Genomic DNA, 20,882 nt, shown 5'->3' on the forward strand with positions numbered 1-20,882 from the left:
TGTTTATTAAATGATGAGTCCTCCGGGACACTAAAAAATACGATTTGACTTCCAAAATTTGATTTATACTCACTTTCCCTAGAAACGTAGTAGCCATTTTAAATGATGGTGCACGTCCTATTTCAAACCGCTCAATCCTTTCAAAGGCGAAGGTCAAGAAGCATGCCACAGCTCTGGGATGGGGAAAACAACAGTTTCTACACAGAATAGTCCTGCCCAGAAGCAAATGCTGGGCTGATCTACAGAACTCTCCACCTGGAGTTCTCAAGTAGGCATGGTAGATAGAGGTCAACAGGTAATGAGCTTTGTTCTAGAAAACACCATGATCTTTACAAGGTATAACTCTGCAAACCAACTCTAAAGCACTTTTAGAACACCCTTCTTAAAACTGAGGAAGAGTTGGGCAGGAAAATAGCAAGTTCAAAGCTAGCCAGGACTACATGATGAGACCCTGTCTCAAAACAAAACCACCAGAACACTATAAACAAGCAAAACTCAGAAAGAACTTTCTATTTTGAGGAATTAAAGAATTCTAAGCCACAGGCGCATGCCTTTAATCCCAGCACTCGGGAGGCAGAGGCAGGCAGATCTCTGTGAGTTCGAGGCCAGCCTGGTCTACAGAGCTAGTTCCAGGACAGGAACCAAAAGCTATGGAGAAACCCTGTCTCAAAAATAAAAAAAAAATAATTCTAACATTAGCCTGAGCACATACACACATAAAAATAATAGTCTGTCGGAAAAAATATCACCATCCAAGTCAAACCTAGGTTTTCCCCTAATGTGTTTGGAATTGGACTAGAATTCTAATATTGGACATTCATGGGAACTTTAGAGACAGTTGACTCCTAAATGCAGCCCAAAGAAACAAAGATAATGAAGAGTATTTAGATGTCGCTCTTCTAGTTTTGATAATGTTCTGCCAAGATTTTCATATTCGTGTCCAAAATGTCAAAGGCCAAATTGGCATGCCACCTTCTTTATCAAACTCAATGAGCAATTCAGCATTTCACATGCCATCCCCAGTGGGGACATTCAGATGTGTTGCATTGGCTCAGGCACCTCCTTTTTTAAAATACTTATTTATTTATTTATTTATTTATTTATTTATTTATTTATTTATACGATATTCTGTCTGTGTGTGTGTGTGCAGGCCAGAAGAGCGCACCAGACCTCATTACAAATGGTTGTGAGCCACTATGTGGTTGCCAGGAATTGAACTCAGGACCTTTGGAAGAGCAGGCAATGCTCTTAACTGCTGAGCCATCTCTCCAGCCCAGGCCGCTCCTTTTCTAATACATCCCTAACTGTCAGCTTCCTACAGGCATTTCTGATGACATCATTCTACTCCAAGTGCTCAAAGGTTCAGTAGAGTGATCTATGCCCTGAAACGCCAGGAATCTGGGAATCTGAGGCAGGAGGATCTCCAGATTGAGGCCAGACTGTGGTACATTGTGATATCCTGTCTGAAAAAAAAAATTGTAAGAAATATTCAAACTCTGTCAGTTAATTTTAAGTTACAGACCCTTAAAACTGCCTTTCAATTATAGGTATTCTATAGAGGGAAACATGAAGAGGTAGGAGAAAAAAAATCAGGTACCCAGCAGAAAAAGCATAAAGAATCTTACTCTGGGGGTTAATGAGATGGCTCAGTAATTAAGAACACTGTTGCTCTTACAGAGAAGCCAGGTTCAATTCCCAGCCTCCACATGGCATCTTACAACAGTCTTTAACTCCTGTTCCAGGGGACTTTGACACCCTCCCCTGGCCTCTGTGGGCACCAGCATGCTTTCCAGGAGGTCCACAGGCATCCATGTAGGCAAAACACACCTGTAGAAAATAATAACAAATAAACCTTTTAAATAGGATAAATCTGTCTGAGGTATGGGATTCAGGAAGAACTAAGTTTGGGACTATGGAGTGGGTGCATATTATGGCAAAACCATTTATGGATTTGTCTGGGAAAGAATCAGGGAATCTTAATCCCCTGAGTGAAGAACTGTGCCTTCATACCTGTGCCGCAGTGAGGACAAGCAGACTGAGGCGCACTTGGCCTGGCCCTCTGCTGAGATCCAGACAAGCACCACTCACTCCAGTAGCCTGCAGATATAGTTCTTTCCTCCAGCATCAACAATCAATTTCCTGCGGCATTCTTACTTACTCTATGTGTTGGCTTTGTCTGGGCCTCTGTTATTTCTCTTCGTGGATCTAAATTCATTAAGGGAATATTTGCATCTAACTCTTCTCGCACCTAATTTTAACATTTTCTAAATGTAGGGCTTTCGTTTTGAAAGAACTTCCACAGATGCTAAAAGGCCAGCTCCCTTTTAAACCCTGCCTCCTTTTCAGTTGTTGGTATCTTTCTTTTCTCTAACAAGCAATATGTTGGATTTTCTTAGTCTCTGTCAAAAAAATCTATCATTTTTTTATGCTTGATTCTGAATAACTTCCTTACATCTATATTCAAGTTCAGTATTCTTTCTTTAGTTGTGTCTAATAAGCAATTTAACCTTCCAATTAATTTTTAAACTTTCTAAGATTTATATTTAATCGTTTTAAATGTGCTAATTATTGCTTCATTGGCCCCATTGACTTTTTGTTTTTGACCTCAAGGTTAGGATTTTTTAAAAATTTTAAACATGTTTCCTTTACTTTATGACTGTATTAGTTCCTAGGGTCCTGATTTATAATCCCATTCTTTGTAACACTGAGCATTGCTGGTGACTTTTACGTCAGCCTGACACAATTTAGTGTCATCTGAAAAGAGAACCTCAGCTGAGAAAGTATCTCCACAAGACATGAGATTGGGCTGTTTGGACATTTCTCAATTACTGATCAATGGGGGAAGGGTGCAGTTCACTGTGGGTGGTGTCATTCATGAGTTGGTGGTCCTGGGTTCCATAAGAATGCAGTTTGAGCAAGCCATGTGGAGCAAGCCAGTAAGCAGCACCCCTCCATGGCCTCTATCTCCAGGTTCTTGCCTTATTTGAGTTCCTACACCGACTCTCTTCAGTGATGGACTAAGATATAGAAGCCAAATAAACAATTTCCTTCCCAACTTGCTTTTGGGCATGGTGTTTCATTAGAGCAATGGCCGCCCTAACTAGGAAAGGCATATTATTTCCCTGTGTTTTAGAATTGTAAAATGTGGCTTCCCCGACTGCGGAAACTGTGTTCAAAATGACTTGAAGACATATCCTTCCAGGAATGTTTCTGTCCCTTTTTGTCACCATCTCCAAGGCTCTCATCAATTATTTTCATTAATGTAACCATCTGAAGTTTCTATTGCATGGAGGAAGTGTCATGAAAACTATAGATATAGGCTACAGGCCTCTTGGGAACAATTGCCAGAGCACTGTTCTGTTTCCCAGAGGCTAAATGGCTTAGTGGCCTCCTTCTTGTCTCTGTTCAGAATGAGCTAATAATTTTCCACACTTGTTCAGTCAAAGAGCAGATCTTCCAGATATGGCTCTATGCTCCTGTTCTGAGCTCTGCCTTCCCAGTCACGTCGGACTAGAGCTCTGGGTCCTGGTCCCAGGAATGGCGAAGACCTAAATCTTGAGTTTTCAAGGTATTTGTCTTTACTTCTCATGACCTAAGCTGCCAAACTTTGGGTTCCCTCTTATGTTTGACCCCAGAAACTTTCCTCACTTTTATCCAAGAACGATTGTGTTATTAGGCATAGGTACTTTAGCAATTTGTGAAGGAAACAGCTGCAGATTATTTAATGCATTAAACTAACAGGAAACCTAGACTTGAAAAGACCTGTGGTGATTTGCTGTTAGTGAACTTCGAGTTCAATTGTTTTTCTTAAATCTCTTTTACTTTAAAAGAAATCTGTATGCCCCAAAGCAAATGTCACTTGTAAGTAGAATCACAAAAAAAACCCTTTTTACATATTTTTTTTATCAACCTAAAATTTATCTCTACCTCCCTTCTCCACCCACCAAATGCACCTTCCACGTGACATCTGAGATCCAACCTTCCCCCAATGTTTTCCGTGACAGTAACAACTCCAAAGCAGCAATGATGATTTATGCAGCGGTTGAACGCTTGCACTGCTAACCGCTGTGCTGTTGGTTTTTACACTGCTTCTTTCGTAGAAAGAATTCTGTCATTTCTAATCTTATTTTATAGCAGGACTAACTGATGTTCCTTAAGTTTAAGAAATTTTGAGAAGGAAGCTAACTTGAAGGAAGTTGGCCCCATGAAATCTCTAATGCTCGTCTGGGTTCCATCCCAATAATAAAGCAATCGTTGCATGGTTTGGTTTTTGTGTTTTTTTTGTTTTTGTTTTGTTTTGTTTTGTTTTTTTTGGTTTTTCGAGACAGGGTTTCTCTGCGGCTTTGGAGCCTGTCCTGGAACTAGCTCTGTAGACCAGGCTGGTCTCGAACTCACAGAGATCCGCCTGCCTCTGCCTCCCAAGTGCTGGGATTAAAGGCATGTGCCACCCGTTGCATGGTTAATACCATCAGAGAGTGGAAGGGATACAGTTCAGTATAACTAATAGTGCAAAGAGTTACAGTGCCTGTCAATCAAGGCACGATTCAACATAATTAATAATGCAAGGAAAGTGTCTGAAGTCTACTGAAGAAAAAGTGTGAGCTGTTGGTCGTACACAGAGGGGAGGGAGGTCAGAGAGCTGGCAAAGGAGACTTTCCAGGGAATAAACCAGCAGGAGGCCAGCCAGGCCCTTGACATCCTTAGCTATCTGGTCAAGTCACATCAAATCTGACCAACTGTATCCTTGCACATACCCTCTTAGACAGTGAAGACTCTACCAGGTTGACTCTTCCTTCCTCTAGGCTATCGCAGTGTTTTTATGCCCTTCACGTACCTCACCTGACCCGGAATTCCAACAGTGTGTGCACTGCTCCTTCAGGGGTAGACTTGGCTCAGTATCCCATGTACTTTGCACTATACCTGGTGAATGACGAGAAAGTCTTTCGAGTCTTGGTTATGCGTAGTTGATGTGCTTCTGAGCTACTGGTTGATTGGTTTGTTGGTTGGTTGGTTGGTTGGTTGGTTGGTTGGTTGGTTGGTTTGTTGGCTGGCTGGCTGGCTGGCTGGTTGGTTGGTTGGCTGGCTGGCTAGCTGGCTGGCTGGCTGGTTGGTTGGTTGGCTGGTTGGTTCGTTGGCTGGTTGGTTGGTTGGTTGGTTGGTTGGTTGGTTGGTTGGTTGGCTGGTTGGTTCGTTGGCTGGTTGGTTGGTTGGTTGGCTGGTTGGTTCGTTGGCTGGTTGGTTGGTTGGTTGGTTGGTTGGTTGGTTGGTTGGTTGGCCGGCTGGCTGGTTGTTTGGTTGGTTGGTTGGTTGATTGGAGTTTAGTGACAATTTAAAAATACAGCCCCCAATTTTTATGACACTGTCCTCATGGAGAAGTGAAATCTCTATCTATTCTCCATGAAGCATGGAAGACTGGTGATTGTTTCAGTGAAAAGAAAGATGCAGCCTGATAGCACACAACCTTCAAGACCTGACCATAAAAGCTCTTACAGCTGTGGCCCGTGTTTATTGTAACCTCTGCCTTTTGTATATGCCAAAACTGTAACCGTCATGCTGTTATAGTTTATTGTCTCTGGCAGCCTCAGCTGAGTCCATCCCTTGCACTATCCCAGCAGAGGAACCAAAAAGGTGAATGAAGAAGTGCCCGGATGAGCCTATATCCCAGCGACTGGAGTCAGCTCCAGCCATTTGAGTATTTCCAGTTGAGGACCCAAACGATGACGAGGCTAGCAGCAGCATGTACCCCGGGCATAAGAAAAGCGGTCATAGCGATATCTCTATGTCGGCGTGTTTGGTATGCAGTAGTCAGTAACTAGAGTGTTGCTTTTATTGGACATTCGTGATGGGACCAGTGATAGCACGGTCAGATCAGGCTGATAGCATACGGGACTTCCTTTGTGCTCGTAAAAAGGACTAGGTGGGGGCTGCCCTTGTGTCCAGAAGCAAATGTCTACACTTGAATTTTAGCTTTCTCGACATGCTTTGAGCACTTGGCTGGCGCCTATATGCTGAATCTGTTTCACTGATTCTATCTTGACCCATGCCTGAACTCAGCCAAGACAGATGGGAATAGTGACTTCTTGGCCATTGTGGCCACCTCCTCTTGGAGCTGGGCCTTGCCTCTTCATCACTCATATTACTGGCATGCCTGCCAACTACTTATTCTGCTGTTGTTACCCAGAATTCCTAGCGCCAATTCAACGTTCATATTCAGGACCAATGACTGAGTACTGGCTTCCTTCCAGGCTGCTACCTTGGCTTCACCAAGACAGCTCCAACTTCACGCCCAACCATCATACCCCAGATGGCACTTCTTATCAGGAGTTGTTAACAAACAGCTTGGCGAGAGACCCACCCTCCTCTCTGCAATTAGTCCAGGCAAATTGTCTAACAGTAAACACACCTGCAGAGATATGGAGAGAGAAGGTGCAATATAAGACTGTGCTCAGTGGGGGACAATTGGCCCTCTCTCTGGATCCCAGAGGACACGGCAATAGGAACTCCTGAGACATCTGTTCTGTTCCCAGGCATCACTCATGCTAAGAAGTGGGCAGAGCCTGGCATAGAAGGTCATGCTTATGATCCCTGTACTTGGGAGATGGAAGAAGGAGGATAAGAAATTCAAGGTTGTACTTGGAGACACAGTCTGAGGGCCAGCATGGGCCGTGAGAGACCCTGTCTGGAAAAGGAAAAGGAGGAGGAAAAAGAGCAAAAGGAGAGAGGAGGGAAAAGAGGAGGAGAAAGAGGAGGTGGAGAGGAGGAGGGGAGGAAGGAGAGAGGAAACGGAATTTTTGAGGTCAGCCTTGTGCTGTGGGAGAGCTCTTCTAGTTTCCATATGAAGCATGTGAGCCTGACTAGGTCTTCCCAAAGATCTGAGGACTGTGTAATCTCCCCTAGTAAAACTCTTCTGCCTGCCCCACCCAGAGTAGATTATTTTGTCTGGAGTTAAGAGCCTGGGTCTCTCATCCCCAATATCTTGTTCTTACAAGTCACTTAGGTAGGGCTGGAGAGATGGCTCAGAGGGTAAGAGCACTGGCTGCTCTTCCAGAGGTCCTGAGTTCAATTCCCAGCAACCACATGGTGGCTCACAACCATCTGTAATGAGACCTGGTGCCTTCCTTGCCAGCAGTACATTGTATGCTTAATAAATAAATAAATATTTAAAAAAAAACAAGTCACTTAGGTATCCTAGAGCTCTAGACTGTTTATTTGATTTTTTTTTTACTTTCAGTTCTCAGTGGAAATACAAAGGATAGACTCTGAGCCTTACTTTAGCAATAGGACACCAACAAGGACTAGGCAGAAATGTGAAAAACAGACGCAGAAACCTACCATACACCCAGCTGGGCCCAGCAGTACATCTGAGCGCTAGAGAACAGGAGGCAGAAGGATCTGGAGCTCGGCTACCCTGGGTTGCAGGATAAGGCAGAGGTTGGGGGTAGAGGTCAGGTGGTAGGGTGTTTGCCTGCATGCAAGCTTACGTCTGAAGTCTGATCTCTAGGACCATGTCATCTGGAGACAGTAATGCACACCTGTAACCCCAGTATTTAGGGGGTGAAAGCAAGGGGGTCACAAGTTCTAGATCATCCTTTGTTACACAGCAAGTTAGAGACCAGCCTCATACACATGAGAGTCTTTCCCAGAAAGAAAAGAAGAAACAAGCATGCACACACACACACACACACACACACACACACACCACAGTCAGTCAGATATGACATATTAAAAGAGGATTACATTAGGTAAAAAAAAAATATTTTTGCTACTGCTTCGTTTTGGGTGTTTGTTTATTTATTTGTTTTGAGACAGAATCTGTCTGCATGGTTCTGGTTATAGTGGAGTATTTGGACACTGTGTGAAGAAGTGTTGCTGTGATTGGTGTAATAAAAAGCTGAACAGCCAATCACTAGGCAGGAGAGATAGGCGGGACTTCTGGGCAGAGAGAGGAGGAGAAGAAAATTGAGGCATGCGGGAGACTATGGAGATGTGGAACAAGTCAGACACATAGTAGAACACAGATTAATAAAAAAATATGGGTTAATTTAAGTTATAAGACAAGTGGGAAAAGTTTAAACTAATGGCTAAGCTTTCATAACTAATAAGTCAGTCTCCATGTTGTTATTTCTGAGCCGGCAGCCCAAAGGAAAGCCCAGCTACATATGACATCCAATGTGGAAGCTCAAACATTCATACAGGGCCTGAGAAAGCAGCCTCTCAGGCAGGCTCATGTCTTTTCTTTTTTCTTTGCTTTTTTTTTTTGCTTTTTTTTTTTTTTTTCTGAGACAGGGTGTCTCTGTAGCTTTAGAGGCTGTCCTGGAATGAGCTCTTGTAGACCAGGCTGTCCTCGAACTCACAGAGATCCACCTACCTCTGCCTCCCGAGTGCTGGGATTAAAGGTGTGCGCCACCACCGCCGGGCAGAATGAAGTCTTTAAAGAGAGAGTAAAACAATGTAAAAAGAAGCTGGGCGATGCAGGCGGATCTCTGTGAGTTCAAGACCAGCCTGGTCTACAGAGCTTGTTTCAGGACAGGCTCCAAACCCACAGAGAAACCCTGTCTCGAAAAACCAAAAAAAAAAAAAAAAAAAAAAAAAAAAAAAAAAAAAACCATGTAAAAAGAGTAAACCCTGTAAAGATGAAAAATGTGCAGGGTGCCTGGATCCTGGGTGTTGCTTTGTTGACTTTAAATTTTTAAATGACAATGAAGAAAACAATAGCTGCTGAGAGACACTGGATTATGGAAACTGCTAAATTAAATTAACCTATATATTTTTTAAAAGGTGTTAACTTCAAAATGGAAGTCAAAAACATGTTGCAAGCCCGGCAATGGTGACACATGCCTTTAATCCCAGCATCCAGGAAGCAGAAGCCAGGAGGATCTCTGTGGTTCGAGGCCAGCCTGGTCTACAACTAGGACAGGCTCCGAAAACTACCGAGAAACCATGACTCGAAAAACCAAACAAACAAAAATATGTTGTATTGGGGAAGGGGTTATGCCATTGTTTCCACAGGAAACAGAAAGTTATGGTTCTCTTCTCACAGGAGATCAGGTTTGATTGGGGAAGATCCCCTGAAAATCTTGGCTACAGACATGAAGAAAGAAACCAAGAAACTACAGGACAGGTGATATACATGCTGATCCCTCTTCTACGGGAACAGTTCTTAGACTGGATGAGACATGATAGATCTTGTTGGCTACAGAGTCCTCATGACTTATTATTACATGCCAGCCTCTCATATGGCAGGAACAGAGGTTTGGTTATACAGTCCAAACTTATAAAGTTGACAGATGTCTTTTATCTGCTCAAAGATAAAACAAAAAAAAATCATCTCTAACAGATTTATGTACTCAACACATTCCATACTTGTATTAATGCAGATATATATGTTACCTTTAAAAGTTTGTGTGTTTTCAGGGGGGAAAAAAGGACCAGAAACCAATGAAGACATAGCCCAAGCAGTCCAGCCTCAAAGTGCCTCTGTTACAGTTTCCTCAAAATTTTACATTGAGAACAACTTCAAAGCTGCTAGCTGAGATGGTCCAGCCTTACAAACGATTCCAGCCAGAACTTCAGATAAGCTTTACACTTTCCCATCACATAGAGACTAAACAAAAAATAATACAGCTAGCTCTCCCAGGACTGATCATTATCTCAATTTTCTCAGGGTTCCCTAAAGATGCTGACACCCCCCAAAACAACAAGAAGCAGTTGAGAGAACAAAACGTCCACATTCTCAAGAAGTGGGGTGGGTGGTTTTTGGTAATTCAATGGATTGGGGATGCTTACCATCATTTAAGGGGGGTGGTTACAAATTGTTACTGGTCATAAGAAGAACACTAAGCAAAGGAGATTAAATTCAGGGATCCCCTTCTAAAACAACAAAAAAAGGGGGAGGATATAGGAATAAAGAATAGAAAGGCAACTATTAATCTCAAATATTTTACATTGGTATGTTTTTATATAGATACAAATTTAAGTTTATTTTTGTTTTTATATACTGTATATGTTTCTACTTTTGTTTAAGGTATTGTACCTATGAAGCTCATTTTAAAGGGTAATATAAATTTTTAGTCCTTGAAAGGCATTATTATAAACTACTTAGGATAATTAAGAAACACGGGTTACTAGTTAGTCATCTAATGATGAAACTTGTAGTCATGCTAGGTATGATTCCAAGGTTAAACAAATATACATTTCAGAACAATACTCCAGAGACCTACAGAATATGGTACTTAAGATGTTTTACTAATACAAGGCTTTTCATGACACTGAGACACTTCTGCTTCTGACGGCACCTGTCTGCTTCAAAAAAGGATGATGGACATTGAAGAACCTCCATAGTCGGCTTTCTTTGCGACAAAATTAGCCACTGGGGAAAGAAATTTCCCTTGCCTCAACTGCTGAGAGAATGCTCTCCAAATCAGAGAAGCAGGAAACAAAAGAAGGCAACTGCCGAACTTTACCAAGACGACAAAGTGGGACGGCCCTTCAAAATTCCTGCTTCACCAAAAAGTCTGTCAGATATGGTAGGCCCGTAGGCTGAATATGTAGGCAGAGGAACCTTGGGGTGACTATCCAGGCAGTCAAATGTCTCTGCCATTTCTTAGTTTTAGAAGTTGCTTGCTTTGCACTTCCTGTTTAATCAGGTAGGATAGTTATAGTTTTCCTTATTGCCAAATTCAGAAAAGAAACTCACATAAGACATGTAAAGTTTATAGAGGTTGAGAGACATTAAAAACTTTAGTTGTTTATCTAAGAATATGTTAATGTCTAAAGGGATATTTTTAGGATGGTAATACAAGTTATGATAAAAAATAGTTTAGGCATAAAACATTAGATTCATGAAGATAGAATAGACAATAGAGTAATTTCTCCAAATTTGGCAAATACAAATGGATTGGACATTGTGAATGTAACCCTTATTTGATAATTGTTCTTTTTTTTTTTCTTTTTGGTTTTTCAAGACAGGGTTTCTCTGTGTAACAGTCCCAGCTGTCCTGGAATTAGCTCTGTAGACCAGGCTGGCCTCAAACTCACAGAGATCTGCCTGCTTCTGCCTCCTGAGTGCTGGCATTAAAGGCATACACCACCACACCTGGCACATTAAAATTTTAGTGTTCACATTGATAAGTAATCAAAGTATTGTATTGATAATAAAGCATTTTAACTGTTTATCTTTTAAGTTTCATATTCAAATTACTTTTGAGGGAAATGCTTCATAACGGATGTAATATGTTTTATAGTGAAATGTCTCTGGAGTTTACGCATGGAGAATATTTTTATTGACTAGGATGTCTAATCAACAAAAGATCAGAAATTGCTGCTGTGAACTCAAAGCAGTCATTCCTCAATGAGTTTCAGCAGACTACTTACACAGCTTTACTTGGTTTGGAGATTTCTAGTAGCAAAAATCTTTCTTCAGGATCCTGTCACTGAAAGCAAACAATTTGTTTCCGCAGGGTTTCCCACCTCTTCTCTCCTGAAGGGCCACGAGAGCTGAAGTTTGCACCATTGATAAACTAGACCTCTCTCTCTTTTTACTGCTCAGGAAGCCAAGCCCCAGAAAGGAACCATCATGGCTGACGGTAATCTGATGACAGAACTGGATCCCAGCTTACAGTTCCTGAATGTCTTCTCGGCTCAGTCTTCCTATTATAAGAGATGGTTTCACTTAAACACATTTACACACCAAGTTGGAAGTTCTCGTTTGTGCTGCTGGATGTTTTGTTGCTGATTGGTTTGGTTTGGGGTTTTTGTTTTGACTTTTCGTTTGTTCATTTGTTGGCTTCCGAGCTGTTTGAGAGCTGTTTGGAAATCTGAAGGTGGAGGTTATCTGAAAAACTAGAGGGAAATGTTGAAGAAGCTCTCTGTCAACCAGTCCTCAGCACCTGGAAGCAGCGTTGCTGCTGTAAACGCTTCTTAAAGGGTGATCGTTGTGTGCTCTCTTGGTTTTCATCAAGTGAATCTGGCTTGGAAGCCCAGCCAAAGCCTTCCCCTGGATCCCATCACCAGCACCGTCATCTGATGGAAACACAGCGTTGCCCCAAGCCCTGTCTCTCGCTCACACGTCTGCTGGACTCTAACCAGCAGAGAAATAAACTATAGCGACTCCAGGCTAGCATCTCTGAACTTGGCCGAGATTGATGACAGTGGTAATAAAAACACTCCTTTCCCTGACAAACACTACTAGTAAGTCAACACTTAAAAGGGGATAGCTTTAGGAGCAACCACCGCATTAGCTCTTGTCATTGAGATTCCTTTTGGCAGTAATATATTCTGGGGATTAAGTTAAACCAAATGTTTGAAACAATGGAAACATGGTCATGTTAACAGCTAGGATTGCTGTCCCTAGCATTTACTGTGGTTACATTCAAATTTACCCTTTGGACATGGTTTGATTATTTTCACCCCTTTTCAGTACGTTTTATTTTAGCTTAAAACCAATAAAAAAAAACATCCTTTAACACTTCCAATGTCTTGCAGTTTATTTTCTCTTAAATGTATATGCATTTTTATTTTTATTTCTTATGGCAGCAAGCAATGAAAGCCCTGTTTGAACAAATTCTATAATATTTTTTTTTGCCCACATTTAACCCCATTTGGTACCCATAAGTTTCAGAACCAGCTGTAGCTCTGGTTGCTAAGTGGCATTTTTCTTTGATTACTCTTTGATTTCACATCTGTTTTCCTCCACTTAATTCCTTTGAACATAGGTGAGCAAAAGCCCCATTTAGAGTTTACAGCCTGGGAGCATATCTCTCTGGGCACTATCAGCTCACCTCCTGAGAGCTCCTGAAACGACTCTGGCCACTCCTGTTTGAATAATTCAGCAACACTGGTAATGTTTTCGCCGCACACATGCAAACACACTTTGATATTCATAGTGTTTTCTTCTAAAACTGTTCTGACCCAGTATTTCTGTTGAGCGGTATGAAGGCAATCATTTTTATCTCATTAGACCACAGAAATATCTTAAGCGTTATTTTATTTTATATTTTTTATTATGTGTATGTGTGTGTTGCCTACGTGCGTATCTGTACACTAGGCGCATGCAGTGGGTCAAAAGTCAGATGGCATCAGATACCAATAAAATCAACAACAATTTGCTTGAATCACTGCACAGCAACTCAAAAGACACAAGGTGCATTGCCAGAGGACGACCAACTGGCTGGTGGTGTTGTCTTATTGAAACCACAGAAGTCTAACGTCTGGTTCTTCATTATGCAGGTTCCAAATTTCACTTTCTTTTTTTTTTTTTAAACGTTTTTACTGAGCTATATATTTTTTTCTCCACTCCCCTCCCTTCCTCTCCCCTCCTCTTCCACCTCTCCCATGGTCCCCATGCTCCCAGTTTACTCGGGAGATCTTGTCTTTTTCTAGTTCTCATGTAGATTAGATCCAGGTATGTATCTCTTAGGGCCCCCAAATTTCACTTTCTATAGTGCATGGAAGTTACCAAAAATAAAAGAGACTATTTCACAATGAAAAGAAGAATGATATAAATCAGAATGGCATTCATTCCCTTAAATAAAAACTATGGCTTAAGAGCATACTTGGGCATGATATGCTATCCTAGTCTATTCTTGTTGCTATAACAAAATACCTTAGACTGGGGAATTTATAAAGAACAAAAACTGTTGCTCACAGCTCAGGTAGTACATAAGATCAGGGATGGGTAAGGACTGCTATTTCATAACTTGAATGTTCTTGCTATGTCAGCCTCCACATGGAAGAAAGGGTAAAGAGGGTCCCTTAAGTTGTATTCCAAAGGTGCCATTTACACCTCTGGCCTGAGAAAGAGATGGGCTAACTGCAGATCTTCACCTCTCCCTCCTCTCCTCCGAATCCAAGCCCCAAATCTCACCCCCAGCTCTGTAGCAAACCACCTGCTACAGCTTTCTCCTCCTGTCTGTCTCATCTCCAGAGAATCACAACATCTTCCCCTCCAAACTCTTCCCCCTACCCACAACTCATCCTATTATTCCAGCCCCCAACTCCAGAAGGCATCTCCTGGGATCCCACCAGCCAAGCCTGTCAGAGAAGCAAGTAGGCCAGCAAAGCAGGCAGGCAAGTTTCAGACCCTTCCTCTCCCTCCTCTGCCCACATCCAATTCCCCCAACTCTGTAGCGGACTACCTGCTGTGGCTTTCCCCTACTCTCTGCCCCCATTACCAAGGAACTAAGAAGATCCTTGTGGAAAAGCCTGCTTTCCTCCTCCCTGGGCACCCCTTGGTTTCTCCCCAGTACATCCCCATTCCTAAGTGTCAGCTCCCAATACCTAAAAACATATTTTATCAGAAACCCCAGTGGCCACACCTACCAGGATCCCAAAGGAATCCCTTACCCTACAACACAAAGCCACCACACCTTTATAGGAACCAGAGAAGGCAACAGAAACCAGGGAGCAAGATACCCACCTAACAAAGACCAGACCAGATGTCAGCATCTAGAATCAAATAATCACAAGCCCAGATGCCTAGACACAGCGTAAAACACAGTAACAGCCAAGACAGTATGTCTCCACTAGAGCCGAGCAACCCTCGCAGGAGGTCCTGAGTGTCCCAGCATAACTGAAGCCTTAAAACAGCCTTTGTGAATATGGTAGATGTCCCTAAAGGAAATGAAGAAATCTATGAAATCACAAACAGCAGAAGAAAATGAATAAAACAGTTCAAGACCCGAAAGTGGGAAAAGACTCAAAAAAGAAAACTCAAACAGAGAAAACTCTGGAAGTGAAACATTTAGGACCTCGAACAGGAACCTCAGAAGCAAACTTCACCAAAGAATACATGAGATGGAAGAGAGAATCTCGGGCACTGAAGATGCGATAGAAGAAATGGATTCTTTAGTCATAGAAAATGTTAAGTTTAAAAAATCCTTGGCACAAAACATCCTGAAAATCTGAGACACCATGAAAAGATCAAATCTAAGAATAATAGGGATAGAAGAAGGAGAAGAAACATAGGTCAAAGGCCCAGAAAATGCTTTCTACAAAATCTTAGGAGAAAATTGTCCTAACCTGTAGAAGAAGATGCCTATACTAACACATGAGGCATACAGAGCACCCATAGAATGAACAGAAAAGATAGTCCCCAAACTGCATAATAATCAAAACACTGAATATACAGATCAAAGAAAGAATATTAAAGCTGCAATGGGAAAAGACCAAGTAACATATAAAGGCAGACTATTAGAATTACACCTGATTTTTCCATGAAAATTCTAAAAGCCAAAAAGGCTTGGACTTCATAAAACTGAAAAACTTCTATATATCCAATAAAGGGCTAAAATCTAAAATATATAAAGAACTCAAAAAAACTAGATACCAAGAACATAGATAACATAGGATACAGATTAAATAGAAAATTCTCAACAGAGGAATCTCAAACGGCTGAGAAGCACTTAAAGAAATGGTCAACATCCTTAGACATCAGGGAAATAAAAATAAACACTACTTTGAGATTCATCTTGGAGCTGAAGAGATTGTTCAATAATTAAAAACACTTGCTGTTCTTCCTGAGGATCCAGACTTGAGTCCCAGCACCCACATGCCCACTCACAATTTTTTGCAATTGCAGTTCCAGCGGATTCATTACCCTCTTCTGACCTCTTTGGACACCAGTCAAGCAGGTGGTATACATACATGCATGCTGGTAAAACACTCATACACATAATATCAAATAAATTGCTTTTTAAAAAGAGAGATATTTCATTTTACATCATCAAAATTTTAGATCTTACCCATTAGGTAAGATCTAAAACAAAAAACAAATCCTCATGCAAACCAGGATGTGGAGTAAGTGGAACGTTGCTGATGGGACTTCAAATTTGTACAGTCACTATGGAAATCAGTGGATGGGAATCTATCTATCCAAAGATCCAGCTACATCACTGTGGTGGTTTAAAAGAAAATGGACCCCCAAAGGGAGTGGCACTATGGCCTTGTTGAAGTAGATGTGGTCTTGTTTGAGGAAGTGTGTCACTCTAAAGGAAGGCTTTGAGGTCTCATATACGCTCAAGCCACGCCCGGTGAGACAGTTCACTTCCTGTTGCCTGCAGGATGTAGAACCCCCACCTACCTCTCCAGCACCATATCTGCTCCCGCTCTCACCATCACAATGATAATGGACTAAACCTCTGAAACTAAGCTACCACTTCAATTAAACACTTTCCTTTATAACAGGTGGCCTTGGTCCTGGTGTCTCTTCACAGCAACAGAAGCACTAAGACAACCACCCTCGGGCATTTAGCCAAAGGACACTTCATCCTATCACAAAGATACCTGCTTAATTAACCATGTTCATGGTGGCTCTATTCTTAATAGCCAGAAACTGGAAACAACCCAGATGTCCATCAACAGATAAAATGGATAAAGAAAATGGGGTAAATTTATACAATGGAATATTACTCAGTTGTTTAAAAAATGAAATGAAAAATTCAACTAAATGGGTGGAACAAGAAAAAAATCATCCAGAGTGAGGTATCCCGGACCCGGAAAGACAAATATGCTATATATTATCTTATATGTGGATATTAGCAATGAAGTCAATGATAAATAAGCTTAAATTCATAGAACCACAGAGGTCAGTTAAAGACTAAGGGGGGAGGAGGTCTCCCCATGAAAGGGAAATAGAATGGATAGTTATGAATGGATGGGGAGGGGTGGAATAAGAGAACCAAGTTGGGAGGGGAAAGAAAGAGGATGACAAGGGAGGGAATATAGGGAGAGATAGCTAAAATTAATCACCATTTGAAGGATAGTATGGAAATTAATACAGTAGAGGCCTCACAAAATATACATATATATGAAGGTGATCTAAATGAAATAGCCAAATAAGAGGGGACACAAAAACCCTACTGGCCCTCTCTTGTCAACAAATGAAGCTTCCAGTATGAGGATTGGGTTACATCTAACTGAGTTGTTAGCCAAAGTTGTCCTACGGGAACCCCCAAACAACTCAGGCTTTTGCCAAGACTATAGGTTGCTCTCCACAAACTGACAGCAACGTCCCATTGCTGAAGAGAACACCTACACAACTCATTGAACATGGAGAAGCCGCCCTGGTGAATACAGCAAGCCTTCACCCCTATGTGCTGGCATCTTTGGTGCAGGAAAATACTGTACACACTACCAAAGAGGAAACATAAATACCAGCCCAGCCACAAACCCTTCGACCTACAATGGCGTCCTGCCTGCAGGATATGCTAGGGCAATGGTGCCACAAAGCTTGTGGGAATAACCAACCTGTGGTAGTTTGAATGCAATTGGCCCCTAGAATCTCATAAGGAATGGCAGGCACTATTAGGAGGTGTGGCTTTGCTAGAGGAAGTGTGTCACTGTGGAGGTGGGCTTTGAGGTTTCCTATGCTCAGGCTACTGCCCCGTGTCTTAGTTAACTTCCTGTTGTCTGCTAGATGTAGGACTACCAGCTACTCCTCCAGCCCCATGTCTGCTGCATGGACCATGGTTCCCGTCATGTTGACAATGGACGGAACATGGGAAACTGTAAGCAAGCCCCCTCAATTAAGTGTTTTCTTTTTAAGAGCTGTTATAGTCACGGTGTCTCTTCACAGCAATAGAAACCCTAATTAATACACGACCAGTATCTGATTTGACTTAAGGGCCACTCTGTGAGAAGGAACATAAGCCTGGGACTGCTTGAGTAACTAACAACCTGAGACTAGCTAGCTCAGAGACCTATGGCAAAATCAAATACAACTGCTCTATTTCTTTAAAGTAGCAAGAAAATGACTCCTAATGATAGTCTGCTATCCTCATAGGTCAGTGCCTTGCCCAGCCACCATTAGAGAAGCTTCCTCCAGCAACAGATGAGAGCGAAAGAGAGACCTGGGAACACTCACCCTTAAATAAGAAGTCCCCATCAAATCCCTCCCCCTAGAGCTCAAGAAGAGGAAGAAAGAGTGTGAGAGTTAGAGAGCTTGGAGGACACCAAGAAAATCGACAGAAACCGTGAACATATGAACTCAGAGACTGAGGCAGCATGCACAAGCCTCCTGCACAGGTCTGAACTAGATGGGGTCTGTGATGGCTAGTTTGGGCTGTCAACTTGACTACATCTGGAATTAACTAAAACCCAAAATGACTGGGCACACCTATGGGGGATGTTTTCTTAATTGAATCACTTAAAGACCTCCTTCTAGCCTGGACCTTTAAAGTAGGAAGCTACCATTCACTGGACCACACCACCACACCGTCTGCTGGACATGGGAAAGGAAGCTCTCCTTCTCTCTGTGCCTGGTTGCTCTTGCCTTTGATTCCTTCACTGGTATCGAAGCCCAAGTCCTTAGGATTCTGGCATATACTAAAGACCATTTGAGACATTCAGCCTCGTGGACTGAACAACTACTGGATTCATAGGCAGACATTGTTAGAATAGCTGACCCACAGCCTGTAAGCCATTTTGTGAATTATATATGGGATATATAAATATATTCCCTTTGATTGATATATATATATGAAATATATATCCCATTTATAGTATAAATATATTTTTCAACTTTATAAGCTCTGTTTCTCTAGAGAACCCTGACTAATACAGGGTTCTAGAGCTGAAAGGAGAAGTAGATACATGTCCCCATCCCTAACCCAGAAGCTCTCTCCAATTTATTAAAACCACTTGCAAATGCAAACTTAGTTCTCTCCAATGGAGTCTCACAGGAGAAACAAGGTACTCTTAAGGGTAGTCTGCAAGGCCAACAGCAGACGGACGACCAACAGAAACTGAACTCAACATTTTCGGAGTTTCCTTGTCTCTTAATGCGATATCAGGGCTTCTCCTCTTCTTCATCTTATTTTTTATTTTATTTTATTTATATATTTTTCTCTTTTTTCAGCCTATAGATCATTTTGCATATATATTAAGGCTCCCTGTCTAGTGTTTTTACAGGGCTCCTGAGTGTGCAAACAAGTTGGTCTCTGCATCTGTGTCTGTTTCCTGTGCCTTTTCTTTGGCTCTTTTCCTTCCGTTTGCTTGGTCCTATCCTGATGTGTTAGTTGTTGTTTTATCTTAACTTATTTTATTATTGTCTCTTAGAAGCCTAAGATGGGAGGGGAGGTGGAGAGGAACTGGGAGGAATAAAGGGAGGGGCAACTGCAATCAAAATACTCTTCGTGGAGAAGAAAAGCTATTGTCAATAAAAGAGTAAAAAGGTACTAATCCCGTTCATAATCACCTCCCCAACACCCCACCTCTGATTACTGTCACCCAGGGATTTGGGTTTCAAGCTGTGAATTTATAGGGGGAGCACAAGTGTTCAAACCACAGCACCTGCGCTTTCTCCACGCGTAGCTAATACTTAAATCAAATTATAACCAGGAAGTTTGCTGGCAAGTGCTTAGGAATATGAACTGAGGTGCTGTTGGTAAGATCCAAATGTTCAATGTACTGGATTCCAACCATCTAACTCGGTCATTCTCAAATCCTACTTCTATTTTATTAGAAACAGGGCACATTGCAGGGGAAAGTACTACAAAGAATGCACACACAGACCTATAGATGCACACACACAGACTCTGCCCCCCTCTCTGTGCTCTGGCTGAATTACGGTAGCCTACCCTGAGTCCCATCCTAGCAAACTCACAACTCGAAGGAGGCCAGAAGAGGCACGGGGAGAGGGATGCCAGAGGCAAGGTAAGTTGCCAATTTGACTGGTTTCACATTCACAATAGGAACTTAACTCTGGAAGAGTGTCAGGGTCCAGCCTCAACAGGTTCACACATTCCAGGGTAGGGTGTGTGGATTAGAAAAATTAGGTCGGCCAGGTGGTGGTGCGGCACACGCCTTTAATCCCAGCACTTGGGAGGCAGAGGTAGGCTGATCTCTGTGAGTGTGAAGCCAGTCTGGTCTAGAGGCACTAGTTCCAGGATAGTTAGGGCTGTTACACAGAGGAAACCTGCCTTGGGGGGGGGGGGGGGACAAAAAAAAAGAAAAATTAAGTCAGAGAAACAGAAATATGAAAGAAAGACAGAGACATGGAATAGAACCGGGAGGGCTACCCAGTGTATACTGAATACTGAATACACCACGTTTATTTTCCATACACTTATGTACCCCAATCCAAAAGGAGGGGGAAGAAGGCAAAAGACTGCTTTAACATGTCACAAAGGACAGCCAGAACAGTTACTTGCTTCAGTACTTGAGATACCAAGCCACTATTTCCTGAGTTAAGCATTCTGATGTTTTAGGCAGGAATATACCTTAGATCAAGTGTCCTGTAGGCAGCCACTCCCTGAGTCAAACCTGTTTTTAAATGAAGGAGCAGGAATAGCCTTGAATTTTCTGTCCTTTGGTTGAGGTAGAGCGGATCCACCTCTATGGGCCATCCAAAACACCAAGTGACCACACCTTAACACACAGGATGTCTTGTTTGTAGCCACACCTTAAGTCAGACCTAATGTGGACAACTTTGAAAGAGTAGGTGCAAATACTCTGACCTTTAGTCAAGACGGAGTGGACCCACACCTGTGGGTCCCCACAGGGAGTCCACGAAGCTGTTTCCAAACAGGTTTAACTAATAAGGGAGGGGCCCATCCTGAATGCGGGCAGCACCATTCCCTGGGCTGAGACCCCAGACTGAATGAAAAGGAGAAAGCAGGGCTGGAGAGATGGCTCAGTGGTTGAGGACATTGCCTGTTCTTCCAAAGGTCCTGAGTTCAATCCCCAGCAACCACATGGTGGCTCACAACCATCTGTAAAGAGGTCTGGCGCCCTCTTCTGGCCTCAGGCACATACACAGACAGAATATTGTGTATATATTATTATATATAATAAATAAATATTTTTAAAAAAAAGGAGAAAGCAAACTGAGTGCTGTGATTTGTCACATGACTGACTGTCTCGGTTCCTGACACCAGGCCACCAAG

The sequence above is a fragment of the Microtus pennsylvanicus genome, chromosome 16, assembly GCF_037038515.1.
Source record: "Microtus pennsylvanicus isolate mMicPen1 chromosome 16, mMicPen1.hap1, whole genome shotgun sequence".
In the NCBI taxonomy this organism is placed as follows: domain Eukaryota; kingdom Metazoa; phylum Chordata; class Mammalia; order Rodentia; family Cricetidae; genus Microtus; species Microtus pennsylvanicus.